General features: G+C 36.4%; 1 pseudogene; it reads right to left on the bottom strand.

Moving 5' to 3' along the window:
* Positions 1-22,160: 22,160 nt before the first annotated feature.
* On the bottom strand, positions 22,161-22,720 carry LOC102736615 (transcription factor BTF3 pseudogene; annotated as a pseudogene).
* Positions 22,721-23,141: the final 421 nt, after the last annotated feature.

Genomic DNA, 23,141 nt, shown 5'->3' with positions numbered 1-23,141 from the left:
ATTATAATAGGAGCCCGCACCTGATGTCTCTGGACCTCTGGCTGTGAGACAGACTTTGGCTATAATGCATCTGCTTACTTTAATGCTGTCACTAATATATCTTTTTTGTGGTAATAAACTGTAGATTTATAAGTATTTCATCTTGGATTGTATGAATTTATTTTAGCAATCAAACCCTGTTTAACATCTACTGCTGGTGCAGTGAGTGGCAGAAATTGAAGCTACGAATTGACCCAGCAACATGGACTTCTACTTATCAAAGGCTAATCTAACTACCACCTCTTTGGAATGCCCAACCTGCCAGACAGACCTACTCTGAGCCCCCAGTATGACACTATTCCTCAAGTATAAGCTACTTGGTGCCAAATATCACTTTTCTAGAAGAGCCAGAATTTATATTGAAACATACTCCAGGTATAGGTTTGGCTTTCCCGCCTACAGAACCCTGACCAAGACTACTGCATGAGGGCTTACAGATTTCTCTTTCACAGATATAGAATCTGTATAAGTTTTCTATTGCCTCACTACAAATTATCACAAACTTGGTGGATTAAAACAATATCCATTTATTATCTCACAGTTTATGTGGATCAGAAATCCAGGCACAGGTTAGCTAGATCCTCTGCTCAGAATCTTAAAAAGTAAGATGTTGGTTATATTTTTTCCTGGAGCTCAGGGTCTTCTCCAAGCCCATGTGGTCATTGGCACAATTTTGTTCCTTATAGTTGTAAGATGGAGGTCTCTGGCTGTCAGCAGGGGACGACTCTCAGCTCTGATAGGCTGCCTATCATTTCTTGCCACATGCCTCTTAATGACATGACATTTTGTTTTTCAAGGCCAACAGAAGACTGTTTTCTGTAGCTTCAAATCTCTCTGATTTATTCTGTCTCTAATCTCTAGATCCTCTTTTTAAGAGGCTCACCTGATTAGGAAAAGCCACTCAGAATAAGGGGGAGGATATACTTGCCAGTTGGAATAACTCTGACATTGATTCCTTGGCCTGTGGAGTAAGAGGTCTCATAGAGGGGAAAGCCAAATTAAAATCTGAAAGCATCCTCTTCCCCAGTAAGAACAAAAAATCTCCAGCAAAGATTAATATGCCTTTTAAGAAACAGCTCATGGTATGTCACTGAGCCTTGGTAAAGGTAGAATACTTGACCATGAAGCAACAAGTGACCAGGTATCTGGAAATTGTCCTAAAAGCTCTATTCTTTCAGACCTATCAAGTTATAAATTCAGAGGAGCTTATAGGCAGTCATAAAATGAGAATGATAGATACTGGGTTGTACAGTGCAGACATACCAAGGGATAGGAATCTTAGGGGTCATTTGAAAATTATTCTTACCACAGGAGGCCAGACAATATTGCATGCAACCAGGAGACTCATTTCATAGCAAAAGTAGTGTGGGTATGGGGGCATAACCAGGGAATCCACCTGTTGTATCTCCAGTGTACTAAGAAATAGCTGGTCTCACAGAGGGCTGGGACATCGTTCTAAAAGCAAAGATGAAGCACCAGCCTAGAGGCAATCCTTTAAAAGGATAGACTGCCATCCTTCAGGATGCAGAATATGCTTTAAGTCAGAAGCCTCTATACAGCTCTGTGTTCCCAAATAGGTCTGGAAACTAAGTGGTAGTAGTAGGAGTGGCCCCATTTGACATTATTCTCAGAGACGCACAAGAGTATTTTGTGCTTCCCATTCTTGGGACTCTGGGCTCTGCAGGGTTGAATGTTTTTTCCCCAAATGTGACTCAGTCTTGCCACAGAACACAGTAAATGTTCCATTGAACTACGACCGCTACCTGAGCACTTTGAACTCCTTATATCCAGGGACCATCAGACTAGTAGAAAAGGCAACATTACAGTGAGTGTAATTGACTGCAATTGGCAGGAGAAGGTAGGGCTGCTTTTGCATAAATAGGCCAGAGTAATATGTATGTGGAACCCAGGTAATCCACTGGGTACCTCCAGTATTCCTTGCCTCAGGAATTTTGAGTGGACTCTTGTAGTGATCCAACTTGGAAAAGGCACGATTTCCAAGGACTAATATCCCACAGGAATTTACATTTGGGTCACATATGTAGGTAATATACCAACACATGCAAGGAGATAGAAGAAGGTGAGGGAAATTCAGGATAGGTAATAGAAGGAGAGGATAACTACCTCTTGTGGCTTTAACACCAACAGTAACAAAAAATGTCTGTCCCACTGACCTGCTTCTTTTAAGTTTCCTCTCAGAAAAAGAGCCCCAAGGAAACCATGGAGGAGCTGTTCCTGGAAACTGTAGTGTACTTCAGTTCAACTACTTCCTACCTAACGAGTGGTGGACTGTTTGAAATAAGGCTCTGAAATAAGACCATGAAAATAAGGCTCTCATATCTCCTACAGAAAACATATTAATCAATGGCTGAGATACTCCTAGATCCACCCCCACATTTGTACTGAGGCCATATTTCCATGGGTTGCTTCTAACCAAAGACTGAGCAAGGAAGTTGTACCATGAGCAAAGCACTGGCATTATGCAGGACCATTATGACAAGGTGGAGAATTCTTTTAATAGGCAATTTTAGCCCTAGGGTGCCCCATTCACCTGACTAAAGTTTTCTTAGGATATAGTGTTGCAGTCTGAAAATCTTCCTCTCTAACCCTTTTTACTTCCTTCTCTCCACAGGAGTCAGGTGGAAGTTTGACGATGCTCCTTGCTTACTCTAGATTATGCCCCTTTCTTGTTCACCAAATACATCTCCTGCACATGTAATCTTGTGTTGGCATCTGCTACTTTCCTTTTTTTTCTATTGAGATATAAATTGACATGTAACATTATATTAGCTTCAGATGTACAGAATAATGATGTGATATTAGTATATATTGCAAAATGGTCACCACAATAAGTATTTAACATCTGTAACCATACATAGTTACAAACTATTTTTTCTTGTGATGAGGAGTTTAAGATTGACTTTCTTAGCAACTTTCAAACATGCAATACAGTATTATCTATAGTCACAATGCAGTACATTTCATCCCTATGATTTATTTATTTTATAACGGGAAGTCTGTACCTTTCAACCCTCTTCACCCATTTTATGTTGTCCCCATTCCCTGCCTCTGGCCAATATCAGTGTGTTCTCTGAATCTATGAGCTTGTTTTTTGTTTTTAAATTCCACTTATAAGTGAGATTGTACAGGATTTGTCTTTCTGTCTGACTTATTTCACTTAACATAATGCCCTCAAGGTCCATCATATATACATATATAATGGAACATTATATATCTGTATACCATATCTTCTTTATCCATTCATTTATTGATGGACAGTTAGGTTGTTTTTAATATCCTGGTTATTTTAAATAATACTGCAATAAGTATGGGGGTGCATATATCTTTTCAAATTAGTGTTTTTGTTTTCTTGAAATAAATACCAAGAAGTGAGATTGCAGGATCGCATGGTAGTTCTTTTTCTAATTGTTTGAGGAATGTTCAATACTGTTTTCCATACTGCCTGTACCAACTTACATTCCCAGACATCGGCTTCTTGACAAAGAGAACTGACAGGTCAGACTTCCCCCAACAAAGTTTCCTTGACTTTAAGGAAGAATAATAGCCAAAGATGACACCTCCTGAACAGCAATAGTATAGCAAGAGCCTCATGGATTTCAGATGCAGCTGCTGATTGTTCCCGAAGTACACAGCACTAGGGACACATGCAATCACTGGGACAAGGGTAGGTGACTGATGATTAACTTAAAACAGAAACGTCATCAACTATGAGACCTCTTCAGCTTAAAAAGTTTCCTAGTCAAGTAGAACCCCCAAAGGGTACGTGACAAGCCCCCGTTCCGGTGCTGCTGCACGTCATCAATTACCATTTATAAATCAGTTACAGATTAGGCAAACAACAACAAAACAACAACAACAACAAAATAATGTTGACAGTGAGGCACAGAGTGAGGTCAATATATAGTGATCTAAGTAGTTCCTTCAGTACTGGTATAAATACCTTGAGTTAGGATTAGAGGGAAGATTAGAATAAAAAGCAAGTCCCCAAGCATCCCTGAGCCTGGAGAAAAGACCTGTTAATCCCATATTCCCAAACTTCATGCTTAACTGTTTTCAAAAGCACTATTTATTATCTGAGATTTTCAACAACTTACAAGTTTCTGAATTCTCTAATTTGATTTATTTCTTGGTTCATCTGGTTTCATAAAATTCAATAATTTTGACCCAAACATTTGTATTCTTTAACCATAATTGCTTCCGTTTTTTACTTTGTCACTTCATGAACTTGTTCCTAATCTGGGGGATAGTATTTCATAAGAACTCTTTTCCCATGAAAGCTATGTATCTCTTGGAGTCCCCTCCCTAGTCCAGTTTGAAAGAAATATCTTCCGTCCTCCTGCAGAGGCGTCAACATGTGACTTCCTATCCTCACTGGGTAAAATATTCTATATTTTGGATTCTATATCTTCCACTGCTTTGGTTTAGTATCCCATTTTGATGAAGTACATCCTAAAGAATTTCCTAAAATATTTGTGAGAGGTGAAGTTTGTGAGGTCTTGAATGTCCAAAGTTGATAAATAGTGGAATGTTAACACTAGGTTCCTTTTCCATCAGAAACCTAAAGCACATATTTTGTTGTCTTCTAACAACCACTGGTGTTGGTAAGTATGATACTGATTCTTATCCCATCACATATTCCACCAGCGTCATTGTTCTTTTACTACTCATTTTCTTTCTTTTACACACTGATTTTAATAACACAATAATTTAGATGCTTCTATAACAAAACAAAACAATTACTTGTTTTAAATGAGCATTTAAGTCAACCCATTATTTTGTCTTCAGGACATTAAGCAGATTGCTTATTTATTTATTTAGAAGTAACTACTATATTGTCGGGCGCCTGGGTGGCTCAGTTGGTTAAGCGACTGCCTTCGGCTCAGGTCATGATCCTGGAGTCCCGGGATCGAGTCCCGCATCGGGCTCCCTGCTCGGCGGGGAGTCTGCTTCTCCCTCTGACCCTCCTCCCTCTCATGCTCTCTGTCTCTCATTCTCTCTCTCTCAAATAAATAAATAAAATCTTTAAAAAAAATAACTACTATATTGTCAATAATTTTGTAGACATTATCAGTTATTTACTGTATCATGGGCACAGATTTAATATAAAAGAGATGGCCAACAATTCAGGGAAAAGAAGAAAAGTTAAACTTAAAATTTTCACTCATATTCTATTTAAATCATCTCCAAATACAAAGTATATATACACTTTTAATCATCCCCGAATACAAAAGTATATATATATGTATATATACTTTTAAAGTCCTGAGTAGAAATGAAACACAGCTGGTAAAGGTTGATGCATAAAACCTTCCTTCAAATAAGGCTTATCTCCAAAACACATAAGAGAATTGCTTAACCACAATTTTGACATGAATACTCTGGACAGAAAAGAGAAATTACCTATTTGCTTTAAATGTGAAACAAAGATGTAGAAGAAATTAAAATTATCAGTCCAGTGTCATTCAGAAACTGATTTTTGATTAAATAAAACTCCATTTTTCTGAAAATTTTAAATTTTTAGTACTCATTTTAATATTAACGATGATTACATTATGGAAATCATGCATGAGATTTAGAACTTTGTTTGGCAGTTGTCTGATACAAACAATGCTAATTGCCTTTATATGGTAATGTTAAGCCTATATTAGATTTTGCACATTAGGGAGCTTACACAAAGATTGACCTTGAACAATTTACATTAGAGAAGCTGCCATATAGTTATAACACAGACCATATGGTATGTGATAATTTTCTACTTTGTAGTCAAAGACTGTGAAAAAAGTTCTAGTACTTGAGAATGATTACATCCATATTTACATTGCATCTGCTATGCATGCTTAGAAGTAATTCTACCAAATTTCCTTGAGTTTTAGGATTTTCTAAATTAGTACACACAATTTGACCTACTGTACTTTAAGCAATCATATAGTTAGAGTAAGTAGCTTAGCTAATTGAAAAAAGAAATGAACTGGAATAAAGAGATAAAAGTTTTATGTATCAACAACATTATCCATTATTTGAAAACCTCTAAACATAACCTAGTAGATACTCAAAATATATTTGTTGAATTAATTTATGAATTTAAAATTAAATTAGTTAAGATAATTAAGTTCTGAAGATGTAATATACAGCATGGTGACTGTATTTAACAATATTGTATTGTATACTTGAAATATGTCACTTTCAGCAAGTCAATAAATATGATCCTTTTAAACTACAGGCTTGATTTTGATGGCCTCTGGCTGGTTAGGCTTCATCAAAAGAATGATTCCTTTAGGAATTCTTGTACAGGAAAAGCAACTTAGCGAACAGCGTTAGTTTGGAAAAAGCAGTTGTAGGCCATTCACTGTAACATCTTGGTTTTAGAAAATGATTAGGAGAGAATAATTTTTTAATTTCATATGTATGCTAAAAGAAGTTACATCCAGATAGACCCAAAGGGAGTAGAACTCAAAAAGTAGTTGTTGAACAAGACATACTATTTCAGCACAGGAAGTGAAGTAATCTCCAAAACAGGTAAGACATTTTCAGATATATATTCCTGCAACAAAACCCCTCAAAACTTAGCAACTTAAAATAAAAAATTTTTCATCATCTCTTGATTGATTCTGTGGGTTGACCAGACTCAGCTGGACAGGTCTTCCACTCAGCTTTTGTTGGATGGGGCTGTAGCCTTTTGGAAACTTGAGGGGCATAGCTGGAATATTGGTTCAGCTGGGTCATTGGAATGCCTGGAATAGCTGGAAAAATGGTAGAGTTAGGCTTTCCTCTGTGAAGTTATTCAATTCTCCCTTCTACATGTCCTTTTCAGTTGAGTTTTCCAAATGAATAGCCAGACTTCTTATACACCACCCAAAAAATGAATAAACAAAGCATATCAGGCTTTTTTTTTTTTTTTTTTCAGATTTTTTATTTGAGAGAAAGAGCACTAGAGAAAGAGAGAGCAAGCATTAGTGGGGGGCAGAGGAAGAGGGAGAAGCAGGCTCCCTACTCATGCAGGGCTCAATGTCAGGACCCTGGGATCAGGACCTGAGCCAAAGGCAGACACTTAACCATTTAGCCCACTGAGCCACTCAGGTGCCTTGTATCAGGCTTTCTTAAAGCTACAGTACAAAATTGGCAGAGCAACATTTCTGCCACACTGATAGTTAAAGTCTACAGACAGCCCTGATTGAATGTGGCAAATAACTACATAACAGCATTAATACAGAAGATATGATTTATTGAGAGATCACCTTTGGAGACTATAATCCTCCCTCTGATCCCTAATGATTCACATTCCTCTTATATGCCAAGTACACCCCACCCAAGTTCCCTTCCTTTATGCCATCAGATTTAGAAGCTCATCATCTGAAACAAATCCAGTTGTAGATGAGGTTTCCTTACTGTGATACTTTTTTAGCTGAAGATCTATGACCTAAAAAGACAAGTTATCTGTGCCATCTCCCCAAACACACACATAGCACGTACAATGGTGAGATAACATAGAGACCAGAACTACAATAGACACTTACATTTAAAAGGGGCAGGGGGTGTAGAAAACTATACCAGTGACTTATCCATTGTAACCTTAAAGTCACTGACATGCATGCAAAAAATTCCACTATTCAGGAGGTAAGGAATCTCTATAGATTATGCCCCAGGTCTTTGGCTAATGGCTTCACACTGAGTCATCCTTCGTTCTCCAGAAGAAATGACCCAACTTTGGAGCTAAATAGCTCTCTGTTTGCTTCTTACACAAAACTTAGTGCTTAATGCAAAACTATGTATTGATCTCTCACTAACTCCATGACTTAATGAACTAAATTGGGAAGTTTTTGTATTCCTCATGATATCATCTGGAACTACAATTATCTGGGGGCTTACAAGTCAAAGACATGCAAGATGATGGCTCACTCATATATCTGACATCTTGTCAGGAATAGCAGCTGTAAACCAGAATCCTTCTCTCTTTCACTGTTATCCTAAGACTCATTCTCTCTCTCTCTCTTTCTCTCTCTGTGTGATTTTCAGTGTTTTCTTTCCACATTGTCTCTCTAGCAGGGTAACTGGACTTCTAACATGGTGGCTCAGTATTCCACGTGTGCCAAAGAAGTTCTCAAAACTTCTTATGGCTTAGTCCCCAAACTTGTACAATGCCACTTTCACCACATTCTATTGGTTTATAAAAGTTACAGGAACAGAGCCAATTCAAGGTGGAAAGGGACTGTATAAGGGCACAAATCCTGAGATATATGCTTCATTAGAAAACTAGCTACCACAGACATCCTCAGGTGCTCTCACATCAAAGTTTCAATGACTTAGACTCTGGCCCAATAGTCAGACCATCATTTCAGTGCAGTAAGCTTACCAGCTTCGATCACCTTTTTTTTTTTTTTTTTTAAGATTTTATTTATTTATTTGACAGAGACAGAGATAGCGAGAGAGGGAACACAAGCAGGGGGAGTGGGGGAGGGAGAAGCAGGCTTCCTGCCCAGCAGGGAGCCCGATGTGGGACTCAATCAGGACCTGAACCGAAGGCAGACGCTTAACAACTGAGCCACCCAGGCGCCCTTCAATCACCCATTTTTTTAAACAAACATCCCTGATAGGCTCTTGTTAATTTTTCTTTCCACAGTAAAGATAATGCCTATTGTTGTATCATCTGATTCTTTCATTCTCCTATTGTTTTGCTCAATTCCCATGGTTACTTTTGTGATTCTTGAATCTATTTTTTCACATTTATGTCTCCATCTATCTTCTTCAGGGATTCTAAATCTGAGGTCCATAGTCATGTTTGGACTTCAGTATAATCAAGAACAAAATAAAATCATAAAAATGTGTATGTCTACATATAAGTTTTATAAGAACTTCTCTAATATACACAGATGACCTAGAATAGGTTTCTGGCTTATTGCAGGAAATCAATGAACAATTATTAGATGAATTAATGCATAAATGACTATGTGTGTATGCATGCGCACATATTTTTAGGCAGTGAGTCTAAAAATTTTAACAGGTTTTTAAAAGGGCCTCTAACCTGAATTACTGCTGTTGAAGATCTCTGTCTCCATATATTATATATTGTCTTAGTTTATGTTCTCTCAGATAGGTCTTGAGACAGGATTCAAGTATAGGCAACCAGGTATCACTCCCAGGAGCGTAGGAAACAGAGAGAGTGAAAGAAAGTAGTCAATAAAGGGTGTGTTATCAAGTCAGTTGTGGGTAACCAATGAATAATCTTGCTGGGATTCTGGGAGTGAGTAGCGTAAATAGAATTACCTCATTTCAGAATTATCTGAAGACTTTACATATCAGCTCTTCTCAGTCATTGTCTGATGGCTGCTTCAAAGGCAGGGCCGTAATTAAGTTTCTGGTTCTTCCAGCTTGCTAACTATAAAGGCAAAGCAGCTCCAGTCTCACTAGAAATCCCTCAGGTACTTTTAAGAGCTCCCCATGCACTGCAATGTACAAGAACTCAGGGGCAGAACATCAATAACTTCTGCTCCACAGACCAACACCAAACCAAAGTTCCAGAAACATTGTCCACAACTCATCACTCTTGGCCTTAAGAATTTACAATAATTGGGGTGACTGGGTGGCTCAGTCATTAAGCGTCTGCCTTCGGCTCAGGTCATGATCCCAGGGTCCTGGGATGGAGCCCCGCATCGGGCTCCCTGCTCTGCGGGAAGCCTGCTTCTCCCTCTTCCACTCCCCCTGCTTGTGTTCCCTCTCTCGCTGTCTCTCTCTCTCTGTCAAATAAATAAATAAAATCTTTAAAAAAAATAAAAAAAAAGAATTTACAATAATTTACTGTTAAGGGTCATCTACCTGATTCTAAGCTTTTCACAATTAGGTTCCAACTAAAAAAAAAAATAATATTTCCCATTAATTGTGACCTTATTCTTGAAGCTTGCCTTCTTCCTGTCATTATTGGTCATTTACTACATATTCCTATTGAATTAATCAGAACTCTATAGTTAAATATAATTTTTATAAATAGGTTGAAATTATTTTACCATCGTTCTTTTTCCTCCTATGCTAATTTTTTTTAAGCCAAAGACTGTGTCTTATATTTTAATTATCTTGTCCCAAAAGGTCTCAAATGTGTAGAAATAATTTTACTCTTTTAAAAAAGCTTTCAAGAATTTTCCATTGCCTTTAGAAAAGAGTATTATCTAAATTCCTCAACCTGACACGTAGGCATTTTATGATCCAGTCCTTATCTATATATGTTACATTCCTCAAGAATGTCATTCCATTTTCACAGTTATATTTTTGTACAAGCTTTTTCCAATAGCATTGTCAATTTTTTCACTTGGTCACTTCCTGGCCATGGTATTGCATAAAGGTCATATTTTCAAGAAAATATTTCCTATCTTTTAGGACAATTTATAGTTTGTCTTAACTCTTGCACTTCGAGCAGAGCTTTAACTTTGTATCTTCATTAGGACTTAAATGGTATTATTATTATTTTTTTTTAAAGATTTCATTTATTTATTTGAGAGAGAGAGAATGAGAGAGAGAGAACACATGAGAGGGGATAGGGTCAGAGGACGAAGCAGACTCCCCGCCGAGCAGGGAGTCCGATGCAGGACTCGATCCCGGGACTCCAGGACCATGACCCGAGCCGAAGGCAGTCGCCTAACCAACTGAGCCACCCAGGCGCCCTTTAAATGGTATTATTATATTCCTTTTTTAGCTATATAGCTCCCTAATAAAACTTATTTTTTTGAGAGTAAGGGATAATTTATTCATCGACAGGAGTGGAACCATGTAGAGGTAAAGCTTGTTAGCTTAGGATTCATGGAAGATAAATGAAGTCATACCCCATTTTTATCATGTTCAGTACATGTGTCTTTGGGCATGTTACTGAGCCTCTTCAAGCTTAATTCTTCTGTAAAATGGTCACATTAACACCTCATATACCATAGCATTGCTGTTAGAAAGGAGTGAGTTAATAAATGTGAAATGATTAGCAGAACGCCTGGGAGAATGCCTATTGCGGTATCCTCTGTATCATTATTAAATTTTAACGATTATTAAGAGTACTAAGGGTAGCAGATTCAATCAATGGTAGTAGTCATGCTAGTACTAATAAAAGGGATGGCTTTGAAAAATCTAATAGAGCACCCCTAATAGTACTAGCTGAATAAATAAAATAATAAAAGAATGAAATGTGGGCAGCAGTAAATCACACTACCGCTACATTTCAGCTCTAACAAAGTACCTCATCCAAGAAAAAGGAACAGAGACTATTCCTTTTGATAGTGTCTCTCTCCTGTGGTGTGGTAGGTGATGAGCTTGCTTCACAGAATCGCAAGTAGGAGTATGTAAGTGGCACTGGGACTATTTGCTTGTGTGAGTTGGGTGGATTGGCAAGGTCATCTTCTCCCCATGCAGCAGTAAGCCTATGCTTCCTGGTTTCTCTAACCTGTTATATTCCTTACTCTGTGCAGGGAACTAAGGCAACTAAAGAGTGGAAGTCTTTCCATGAGGAACAAGGACTATGGTGGAGAGCTGCCACTAAGGTCGGAAACTGATGCAGGATTTTGGTTTATTATCTTTGTACTACTTATATGTTCTTTTACTAACAGCATGGAGGGAAAGTAGCTTATCTGAATCCTTATTATCACTTTCTAATCTGACCTGACCACTTCAAATGTTTATGCCACCTTTTGGTCCAATAAAATCAAAAAATAAATTACTGAGAGAGACATTCTTTAAAAATATATAGGAAATATAAATCAGAATTCTTACCTACATTTAGCAGGGTGGCTACCTAATTGGAATTGACTAAATATTCTATACAGTTTCTTCACAAAGGATGGTAATAAGATGAAATCTGAAATCTCTTTTCCTTGAACCAATACAATTCTAATCAATTATTTATATTTAAAATGTCAAAAACCTTGGAAAGAATGATGCTTTTATTGTGTGTGTGATCGATAGAAAGTGTTGGGTTGCAGAGGGTAATTTGAGAGTACGGAAGTTTTAGAAAATGCAAACAATGTTAGGATTGAAAGAATAAGGCAATAGTACCATCAAGCTAGAAATACATCAAATGGTTTATTATCTGCCGTAGAACTTTTTGTGTACCATTCACCATATGAAACAAATGACTTGACCAGTAATGAAATCTGTACATGCCAAGTGGAGAACTGGACCTGAGAGACTATATAAAAGAGTAGTTCACCAATAGTTTCATCTTATGATCCCCTACGAGATATAGGATTCTTTCACAATGAAGAAACAATTCTTCTCTTTCATTGGGAGCAAAATCTTTACGTTGGCATTCCTCTCTTTAACATCTGCTCATATAAGAATTATTTAGTGAAAGCCAAAGTGAGCTGAGGGTAAGGCTTCAACTTCCAACTTTTTCTCTGTTCCCTGACTCCAATTGTTGAGCTTTCCCTTCAACTGTGCATTGCACTCATCCAAATGATTGTAAAGTTTGTGTTGAAGGTATGCTTGGATGAACATAGGCTTTATTTCCCTTAGTATAGTCCCAGCCTTCAATGCCACCCAGAAGCTTCTACCTAGGCTAAATTCTGCGGCTCAGCAACTAAGTGGTACAAGCCACAGGGAGTGCATAATACCAATTTTCCACAGCCTGCACTGCCTACCCATTTGCTTAAAATTGCAGTTCAAAGATGTTGCCTTTACTCTATAAAGCTCTTAATAGTTTGGGCTCTGGCTCCCTCAGAAATCCCTTTTCTCCCTCTGCCATATAATGACAATTGAAGCCAGGCAGTATACTCCTGATGAGAGTTCCCAGATTTAAGGCATATGGAGCTTTATTTAAAATGGGAAGAACACTTCCCAGGGTCATCACTTTCTTAGGAATCCCTGTGCTGCAATAGCTTAATACAGTCTCATTATGTTGACCTTCTGGGCATCTCTTTCTTATGACCTTTAATTAAAATAGTTACATGTAACAATGTTATTCTCTAATATTTCTGGAAAGTCCTACTTATTTAATATTTTCATTTTTGTTGTAATTTTGTATTTTTCTTTTCTATGTTGGGATTGTGAACAAGTTTGATAAAGGGTACAATTTAAATATATTACTTAAATCCATTATCTTTAAAGTCTTTCTAAAATCAGCATAATGGCAAGAATTAGCACATGTAAAGAATTTTTTAGGACCTTTTTTTGGGGGGGCTAATAATTGCAGTTGTGTTTTAGAGAAATGTTATGACTAAAATGTAAAGTCATCAAAACATATCACTGAGGGCTGAATAAATTGTGAAATCTTTTGATCTAGGCCAAGACGCTATATAAACATATTTTTTGGTCCTTCTGTGAATTAAAATACAATGTCTTTTAATTAGAATATAATTGTTTGAACAAAGCTAATATAATTTAATGGTGACACAGTTTACATTTTGTTATACATATGTACTATATTTCAATATATTCTTTTAATAATCGATATTAAATTTAACTGGAGATAGCTTTTCAGATTCAAAGCTAGCAACTAAAATATTCTAAGAGCAAAAACCAATAATTGTATAAGCATAAATTACTTTTAAGTTGCATTGATTTTTTTTTATATTTATACTCCAGTTTACATGCAATGAAGTTACCAAAACTCTTATTACTTTATATTTAATTTTAAAATATGCATTATATGCTTTCTTAGGCACTTTAAAACTAAAACAATATGCTCTTTTGGGATAGTAGATTTTAACTTTCATTGAAAAGTGCTGGTATTTAGATTCAAAAATCAAGTGTATGAAACCAATATTAAAATACATAATTTTTAGATGGTCCATAATAATTAATACCCTGGATGGTACAACAGGGAAAGTCCTCCAGCTAATTTAAGGACATTTGAGGAAATACTGAAATTTCCTTATGTTTGAGGAAATCTAAGAAGAATCCATGTAGCTATGCTGAGGCTATGCATTTGCTGGTTCATCATTTTACTATTTCCTTATACCTAAATGTTACCATATCCTGTCCTGTTTGTTCTTGGAAATTCACTTAGTTTTGTCTTTACCTATACATTTCTACAACTATCCTAGTCCATAGCTTCACCACTTTCTTTCAGAAACAGTGTATCTTCCCCTATACCTCCACCATCCTTTATCTTGCTCCAATCACCTCTGCCATACTGGATTCCACTCTCAAGTTATTCTGATCCTACCATTGTTGTCAAGCAATTTCCTTGTTCAACAATTTAGTAAGACTCCAATATCCTTGTACTTTCTATCACATTAGGGCTTAAATCTTCTACCTGTTTCTCAGGATTCCCAACGCTCCTTGATGATCTGTTTTTGAGTGATTTCTACTTATCAGGATCCAGTTTGATATTATTTCTATTAGTCCTGGCTACTCTGACGATTTCTTTCTTTGAACACTTACCTCAGTTTGAATCACACTGTTAAAAGAAATTATTCTCTAATATATCTAATAATTGTCTCCTAATAATCTGAGATATAGAATATATTTTATATGGGGGCACCTGGGTGGCTCAGTTGGTTAAGCGACTGCCTTCGGCTCAGGTCATGATCCTGGAGTCCCTGGATCGAGTCCCGCATCGGGCTCCCTGCTCGGCAGGGAGCCTGCTTCTCCCTCTGACCCTCCCCCCTCTCATGTGCTCTCTCTCTCTCATTCTCTCTGTCTCAAATAAATAAATAAAATCTTAAAAAAAAAAAAGAATGTATTTTATATGTAATATAAGCTGTGATTATCCCCCAACTTAATAAAAAATATGAGGACATGGGCCACATCTTATTTAATTCAATCTTGCAGACAAAATCTACTCCCCACCACAAAATAAACCATAGACGCATAAGGAAGAGAGATACTTTTGTATGATTGAGCACATCAGTAAAAATATCCTGGGATTAGTAACATTAGAAATCAATCTTAAAATTTAGATACAATGTCTGTAGGTGGAAAACTGAGAACTCATTTCCAGAAGTCACAATTTTAGTCTTTTCCAAATATGGGGTGTGGTGGGGGAACAAAAGAACAAGATGTGAAAAGCTTCTGTATGATTGTGCAGTTCAGGGGCAGCTGCATGGGTATAAGTACTGTGCCTTTAGAAAGGCCCACTGCTTGGTTTAATGCTCTGCTCCATTGCCATCCTGAAATCTGTAATAATATTTTAACACAGGACCTGACATTTTCCTATGGGACTAGGCCCAGCAAATTGTGTAACTGGCTCTGGAATTAAAGCAGGTCTTCCCCAAACTGGACTGCTCCCAGGTATAAAGGGCTCAAAACAAGTATTTTTAAACGGGATACTTTGTGTAAATTGATGAGCGCATGTATAACAAAATCAATAACTCGAGAGTGGAATCCAGTATGGCAGAGGTGATTGGAGCAAGATAAAGGATGGTGGAGGTATAGGGGAAGATACACCGTTTCTGAAAGAAAGTGGTGAAGCTATGGACTAGGATAGTTGTAGAAATGTATAGGTAAAGACAAAACTAAGTGAATTTCCAAGAACAAACAGGTAGACATGGAAATTTATCAGTGACTTAGCATAAAATAGTACTTTCATCTCTCTTAATCTTACTGTCTAGTGCATGGGCCCAGGTCCCTCCTCATATTATTCAGATCCAAAAATCATCTCTTCTTTTTCCTTATTATTAAGTTCACTGTTCCTAAATAATTTCCTATTTCCTACCATAAAACAAAGTAGCAAATTATTAATCACATTGCCATTTTTTTGAATCTTTATTGAAGCAATATAAATTTTCTTGCCAATGCAGTTCCCTAATGCCATTTTTAATACTTTTAGTGATACTTGTGACACTGCGTGGTCCATCGTACAGTGAATACTTGCTTTCAGTGACTCTCTCAAAGGTTGTTAGCAAGTCTTTTCAAAAATATGCTAAAGAATATGAAAGATGATTCATTTTCTCTTTATGTTAAATTTGCTAATGGAATTTTATAGCATAAAGGTAAAACAACACATCTTCCAATCATGTCTTCTCCTGAACTCACTAGGCTATATTCTCTGCACTCCTAGAATGTGGCCTCCAGCAGAAAGTTCAGAGGAATGGCCTTTGTGAGAGTGAGAAGAACAACTCCATTTCAGTGGATGACCTCTCTTGACTCTGATGAATTTACCTCCTCTGTTTTAAACCTGTGCCAATGGATATTCCTTGCACAAATGGGAACACATCACCCTAAAGGACTATCTGACATGTGCCTGGAGCATGTCAAGAGGGGAGGGGATCACCCTGGAGGGGCAGGAGCACAGGATGCACAAGGTATAGGATACCGGCCACCACCCATGCAATCCTTGGGAGCTTTAGCAGAAGTGACACCAGGTTGAAGCATGGACAGGTTAGAGCCCATACAGAGACTCACACATGTGGCTCAAGTCAAGGGTTAGTGGTTAAGTTTTGATAGCCCATCATTCTTAGCTAACACATAATATCATACCACTTGGCTAATTACAGTGATTCTAGGATCAGGCTTCCTGCCTAGAGCAGAGACAATCCCAGAGCAACCCAAAGGGAAGAAACAGGGCAAAGAGCCCACTCAGGTCCCACTCTGGACTAAGTGAATTCCACCAAAATGGCACTGGTAGCCTGACCAGTCCAGCTTACCTGAGGGAAACTACAAAAATATAAAGGAGGAATTCCAGAATTCAAGACCTGGGTCAGAGGAGATGTTTGCCCAAGCTAAGTGGGGCACTGTCCCAAGTAATTATACAAAGACCTGAGCATGTCTGATTCTTGAGATATATCTCTGATATTTACTTTTAAAAGATATATCACAGAATCTCACTTTCAGTGATTTTGATTTATAGATATGGGTAGATTCTAGACTTTTTTCCATTAAAAATGTTTTCCAGGTGATTCTTAAATTTTCTGGAGCTTGGGAATCATAATATTAGAATGAGACTAAGTTATTTCTGAACAGTCCTTTTCCATCTCCAATGAAAACTCTTAAATGATGCTCAAGGAAGAGACATAGATCATATGAAATGTATAAATTTCAAAGTAGGTGTGATGTTACCTCCACCAGAAAGCTTCACATGATCCCTATGACTGAACTGAATGTTCTTATATGTTCTCAGAAGACATTTTGATAACCTGGCATATTAGTTTCCTAGGGCTGCTGTAACAAAGTACCACATGGCACATGGGTGTGTCAGTCAGTTAATGTCTGCCTTCGGCTCAGGTCCTGATCCTGGGGTGCTGGGATCTAGTCTCGTGTTGGGCTCCCTGCACCTCAGGGAGCCTGCTTCTCCCTATGCCTCTCTCTCTCTTTTGTGAATAAATAAATAAAATCTTAAAAAAAAAAAACACTAAGAACCACAAACTTAGAGACATAAAACAACAGAAATTATTCTCTCATAGTTCTTGAGGCCAGAATTCTGAAATCAAGGTGTCAGCATGACTCCTAGCATATCTGGAGGAAATTCAATTCCTTGTTTTCTTCCAGCTTCTGGTGGCTCTTGTCATTCCTTGGTTTGTGGTCACATCATTCTATTCTCTGCTTCTATCTCATGGCCATCTCTTCTTCAGTCTGTCAGATGTCCTTCTGCCCACTCTTATAAGGACACTTATTATTGGATTTAGAGGTCACCTTAATAATCCAGGATAAGCTCCAGTTCTCAAAATCTATAGTTTGATCACTTCTTTTACTATATAAGCTAATATTTTTTACCACAGAAGGCAATAGTCACAGTTTCTGGAAATTAGGATATGGATTCATCTTTTTTTGGGTTTTCCATTCAGCTGATGACACCTGATTATATGCAATCATATCTATTGTTATCTCCACATAACTTAGTGGAATATATGATGAATAGTAAGCATGCACGCATGCTCACACAACACACAGACACACACACACACACACCAGTTTTTGAATAAACAAATAAATGGTAGATTCCATAAAAGTTCTTTAGCTCATTAAATTCATAAGCTTATGTTGCCATAATGTGCATATATGTGCAACCTTATTTTTCTAAATGTTCCTATTACTAGTATAGTTTAAAATGGACATTTTAGTTACTATAATTCTAGACAATATTAAAGTTATTACCATAAAATTTTACTATTTAAACTGTGGATTGCTTGGCCAATATGATTTTAACATTGTGCTCTTATAATGCTGACTCTTATGTTTGATTTGGTTGAAAAGATATAATCAATTAAAATAAGCTTAGCCAGACAATTCATTTTGAGTTTCATAAATTACATATGGCAGAAAGCAAGACTTTAGGATTTCATATAGCAAAACAGAAACCCTCCAAGCTGCTTTATTGCCCTTGGGAATGGGGATTAATATACTTATTTTTCCTGGTGGACCAAACAATGAATAGCATATTCATCTTTGAGGAGTAAATGTATTGAGAACCTTCCATTGCAAGGCAATGAACTTTGCCCTAAGGATAAAAAGATGATTATCAAACAATCATTGATATGTAAGAATTTAGGATTTACATAGTTACATTTGGATACTGTTTCATAATTTAAGAATTAGTAAAATGATTTTAAAAATTTTTAAATGATTAAAATTTACCATAGAGGATGTTTTCATGAAAGCACAGTTGTGAATGACTTCTTTCTTTTTTTTTCAAATTTTAATTTAAATTCTAGTTAGTTAACATACAGTGCAATGTTAGTTTCAGGAGTAGGATTCAGTGATATCAGTTACATACAACACCCAGTGCTCATCGTATCAAGTGCCCTTGACTTCTTTTTCATCTTGCTTAATCTATAAGGATTTGAATACTTGCATTTAGGCTCCCTGTACAGAAGTTCAGGTAAAAAACTCATTTTTCATAAATAATAATCTCAATGTCAACACTCAAAGAAGTTAAGAGTATCTTCCTATTCATAAAACTGGTAAATGACAGAGTTAGGACTAGAATCTGACTCGACTTACTACCTGAGTCTCAGACTAGTACAAATTCCCAGGATATAAAACTGTAATACAGAAAGATGTTTAATTTTTTTCTTTCCTGTGATTTATATTAAGATCAAAACCAAGGAAAGACATACCTTGAATACATCTTCCAAAAAGTGTGTAGGTCTGCATTATCATGTGATATTTTTCTATTTGCTAATTTATTTGTGTGCAACTCTTTTTTTGTATATACAACATTTTTTATATGTTAATGTTGTATTTTAGGTTTTATAGGTTTCCAAAGCCAATGTAACTACTAAATTATTTTCTTTCTTTCTTTCTTTTTTTTTTTTTTTTGGTTCCTGAGACATATAGTGGTACTAAGGTAACTCAGAATTTTTATAAATCACAGTTAACAAAAATGGTAACTTCTAAATGTAAAAAAGTTATTAAACATGTTAAAAATTATGTTAAGTTTTTTTACTGCAATAATTTTGTGATTAGCTGGAAAAGCTTTAGTCACAATAAAAGCAACATTCATATGTAAAATAAAATTAATCTACTCAATGAATAGGCATATTACCTCGGAAAGAAAAAATTTCACTTAGAAATTTTGTTTAGTAAGTTCATATTTTGAATAATTCTATTTTAAAAAATCTTAAACCTTTAAACTCTGTAGTGAAACTAAATTTAATTGTATTCTTAACTAAAATTCTGATATAGGTATATAAAAGATCTGAGTAAGCATTTTAAGTAAGCATCTTATTACTTGACAAATTTACCAATATGTTGTACAAAATAAGATCTTACAACAGCTTACTGTAAAAATAAAACTTGGATATACTAGAGAAATCTAACACCTAGCATATGTGTAATACAAATTCGAAGTAAGAATAATTATTGTATTCTATTTCTCTGGCTAACCAAAGATTGCATAAATTAAATGTGTAATTTCCTATTTGCAAGGAGGACTGGCTACATAACCTTCAAGATCAAAATGAAATGCAAGGCCCCTTCCTCAAAAATTATTAGGATTTCAAGTAACAGAAGAGAGCATTTAAACCAAGCCTGGGACCCCTCTAAGGCCAAAGCACAGCAGATTTCTCAGGCCACATGCTCATAATCATGAAACTGGCCCCATTACTGAGTGTTACAGCATTATTTAGCAATTGGGCTACATATGGTATTCCAGCATTCGTATCTGATCATCAACCATTCTTTGTCTCTCTTTTTCTGGAGATTAATATTTCACCCTTTAACAATGGCCCATTCTTATTACAATAGAATTTTTCTTGTAAATATATTCTAGATCCTAGACATTCTTAGTAAGTAATATTCTGATGTTACTGTGGTTCCAAGTCTATAATCACTAAACATATCCTATCCTGGGAAAATATGACTTTCCTGCCTACTATTGCAGGTTCCTTTTTATATTAAATCCTGTATCTGAATATTTATTGATTTCCCACCATTACCTAGGCTCAAGGATCATGGTGAATAAAACAGACAAAAGTCCTGCCCTCAAGGATTGTATTCTAGTGAGGAACACAGGCCTTAGGCAAAAAACTACATAATATCCGGAAGTAAGTGCCTTGTAAAAATTGAAGGAGATTAAGAATAGACAAGGATCACTGGCATATTTATTAAAGAATATTTATTAATTTCTAATATAAAAGATATGAAAGCCCCTTTCATTGTTGATGCATTTCTATCAGCTTGTAAGGAAGAAAAAGTTGATGCAGAAGAAACAGGGTATCCATTCAAGGACAGATTTCTTAAGCAGGTGAGAGAAGAGAATACCATGCATAAATGAAATGTTTGACCTTAGTAGCTAGTACAGAGTCATCATTTTAACTGGAAATAAAGTGGAAAATAAGGACACAGGATCAAATAGATGAATAGATTCTGAGGGTAAAGATGAAATAACTCACTTATGTTTTCTTTGTTTCTGTGAATTAAGAATTTAGGTCAGCAGTCAAAAAATCCTAATTTTGTGTGTGTGCACATGTGTGTGTGTGATGGATCTTTTAGTACTCTGGTACACTCCTTCTCACAAATTCATAAAATAAAATACATAAGATTACAAGAAAACCAGTTATACTGAAAAATTACTGAATAGTTTCCAAATTGTTAATAGGAACTAATTTTACATAATAATGAATGCATTTTTAAAAATTAATGTGTATTAAGTTACAGGGCTGAGCAGATTTTAAAGCTAAATTACTTAGAAGTAGTGATAAAAATATACATAATTCAAAATGTTTCTTGTAACAACTATAATGTGACATTAAATATATGAATTTTCTATTGATGACAAAGTCACAGACTTCGTTAAAACAACAATGGTTTGTTGTCTATATTTACAGTTAAAGAGAAAGTTAAGTTTTAGTTAGATATTAGTCAACATTTTCTATTTTATTTTTTCAGTCAAGTTTATGAAAACCTGAATTTCCTCCAAAGACCCCAGAAGCCTTATGAATGCCAGATTGAAAAACCTCTGCAGTATAAAGAAGCAGAGGGGTACAGAAATGTTTAAGAAGACAAAAAAAAAAAAAAAGATGTAAAACTTCTATTTTTAAAATTGAGAGATGAAATTGACTTGACAAATATATCCAGTGTGAACAGTTTGGGAATTACATGAAACATGTTATATAAAGTTCAGGAACTCACTGCAGGATGTATTCTATTCCATCCAGGTTTAGCTGTTTGTGTGAACAGTGGATAGGTGAAGCGCTGAGTTTGAGAACGGTGCGATTTTACAGTCTAGTGTGGCAGAGGGTGTCAGAAGAGAGATGAGAATTATTAATGATGCACCATGGAATCAAATCTAGGTAAGGAAGAAATTGAGGATTTAGGGATTATGGGCAAAGAAAAACTGCTAGTATCTACTGGCTGGAGCTCCCCATAGGATGAAGAATTACTGCAGTGTAGTTTCTAGAATAAGTTACCTGAGAAGATCAGAGATGGAGAGAGTCTAGGGTGCTTGAATTTGAGATTTGGGGAGATTTTATACATATATATATTTTTTTTTTTCTCCCTAGGCAAAGAACTTTATTAGCCTTGTTTCAAACTTTATTCCCAGGTTTCTTCAGCTTAATTAGCTGCAAAGAATGAATTGTGTATAAGCAGAAACTGAAAAGAGCTGCTGTGTCCAAGGGGCTTGGGCTTAAAAAATATTAGAGATCTAGATTTTATCAGATCCATGAACAAAATTTTAAAAAGCAGTCATAATATAAAATAGCAGCTCCCAGTTAACTACTTCAAGTTTTAGCTTCTTCAGAAGTTGACTCAATTCAGTTTGCTTCATTCTTGGAAGCTCCATCAGAATTCTCCACAAGATCTGGAACTTCATCATCGTCACCCTCTCTGGTAGCAGGTGGTGCTTTTCCACCCACAGTTTGTGTGGGCAGAGCTTCAGCCAGTCTTCTTCAACTAGTCAGACTGTCTGCACCAAGTTGGTTTAAGATCCTGGGTAGCATTTCTGTCAGCTGCTTTGTCTCAGCGTGGCCTGGAATGGTGAAAGTGTTGCGGCCAGCGACGCCTGAACTTTGGGGTTGTTAGAGTGCATCACCGTTCCTTGGTCTGTGAACATATTCACTTCTTCAATACCCGAGGTATTGTTCACCCCTGACTTCTTTAAGGAGAACTGAAGCTTTTTATCATCGGTTGTAGCCCTTCTATGAACCACCTTCTTTCGGCGAGCAGTTCCTTTCCCACCAATGCGCACTTGTGCTTGCAGTTTGGCGAGTTTCTCCTGGTTCGTGATAGTTTCTTTCATCTCGTTGGAGCGGAAATGGGACCGCGCGGGGGGAACAGGGTTGGCGCTCAGAAGGTCTCCGGCGGACCAGCTGAGATTAGGTGCACACACGCAGGGACGCAAGATGGCAGCTAGAAGGGGTGAGATTGTATATTTTTAAAAAAATTCACTAACATTTGCTGGATTCAGAAACAGATACTTGATATTATTCATACTTTTTAAATATCAACATTATTAATTTGATAAATTAGTTTCTTTACAATGCTTTAAATATTAACAGTTTCTCCAAATAGTTTCAGTATTTACCCAGAGTTTAGGAAATCTTATGGATTTAACTAATCACATTCCCACAAATATTTAGAGTGATGGAGAATTTAAGTAATTGCTTCTAAAATACAAAATCACAATTCATATGTGTATATATCAGGTTTTTATGCAGTCAATACACAAAGTATACAAAATTGTATAAATTTTTAAAAAGTACAAACAGGGGCTCCTGGGTGGCTCAGTTGTAAAG

The sequence above is a fragment of the Leptonychotes weddellii genome, chromosome 3 (genome assembly GCF_054177405.1).
Source record: "Leptonychotes weddellii isolate Sample4059 chromosome 3, ASM5417740v2, whole genome shotgun sequence".
Classification (NCBI taxonomy): Eukaryota; Metazoa; Chordata; class Mammalia; order Carnivora; family Phocidae; genus Leptonychotes; species Leptonychotes weddellii.
This window is presented reverse-complemented; position numbering and strand designations above follow the sequence as displayed.